We start from the raw sequence: 704 nt of genomic DNA, 5'->3' as shown, positions 1-704 counted from the left end.
AGTATCTTACTGTCCTGATCAAAACAGCTGTCTCTTAGGCTCCACATGATCATGTTGGAATGAATTATTACAAAATTTCTATTCTTCCTAATTGTGTCCATTTATTGATATGATCCACACAATCAATTGACTTTGCATGGTCAATAAAACCCACTTAAAAATCTTTCTGTCTTCCGCCCGCCCGCCGCTGAACAGCCATCATGGATACCAGCCGCGTGCAGCCTATCAAGCTGTCCAGAGTCACCAAGGTGTTGGGCAGGACTGGCTCTTAAGGGCAGTGCACGCAGGTGCGCGTGGAGTTCATGGACGACACGAGCCGCTCCATCATCCGCAACGTGAAAGGGCCCGTGCGCGAGGGCTACGTACTGACCCTGCTGGAGTCAGAACGAGAGGCGCGGAGGCTGCGCTGAGGCTGCCACCGGATCCTCGATGTCTCTTCTGCTTGGCCCCGGAAATGATATTCATCGTTCATTAAAATCTATGTTGTGCTAAAAAAAAAAAAACAACAAAACTCTTCTGATATTCATTCCTTCAGCCAAGATCTACCTGGCAATAGCAATGAGATTCATTATTTCACATCTTCTGAGTCTACCTTTAATTTCTGGCTGTTCCCTGTCAGTATATTGTTTAAACCATTTTTTAGTTATCTTTGGCAAAATTTCCTTTGCATACAATATTACTGATATTAATTTATAGTACCCTTG

General features: G+C 44.3%; 1 pseudogene; it reads left to right on the top strand.

The window, feature by feature from the left end:
• The first annotated feature begins 200 nt into the window (after positions 1-200).
• Positions 201-410, top strand: LOC102872033 (annotated as a pseudogene).
• Positions 411-704: the final 294 nt, after the last annotated feature.

The sequence above is a fragment of the Elephantulus edwardii genome, unplaced genomic scaffold (genome assembly GCF_000299155.1).
Source record: "Elephantulus edwardii isolate Elephantulus edwardi_28Jun2011 unplaced genomic scaffold, EleEdw1.0 scaffold00079, whole genome shotgun sequence".
Classification (NCBI taxonomy): Eukaryota; Metazoa; Chordata; class Mammalia; order Macroscelidea; family Macroscelididae; genus Elephantulus; species Elephantulus edwardii.
The sequence above is the reverse complement of the archived record's forward strand: the minus strand, read 5'-3'. Positions and strand labels throughout refer to the sequence as shown.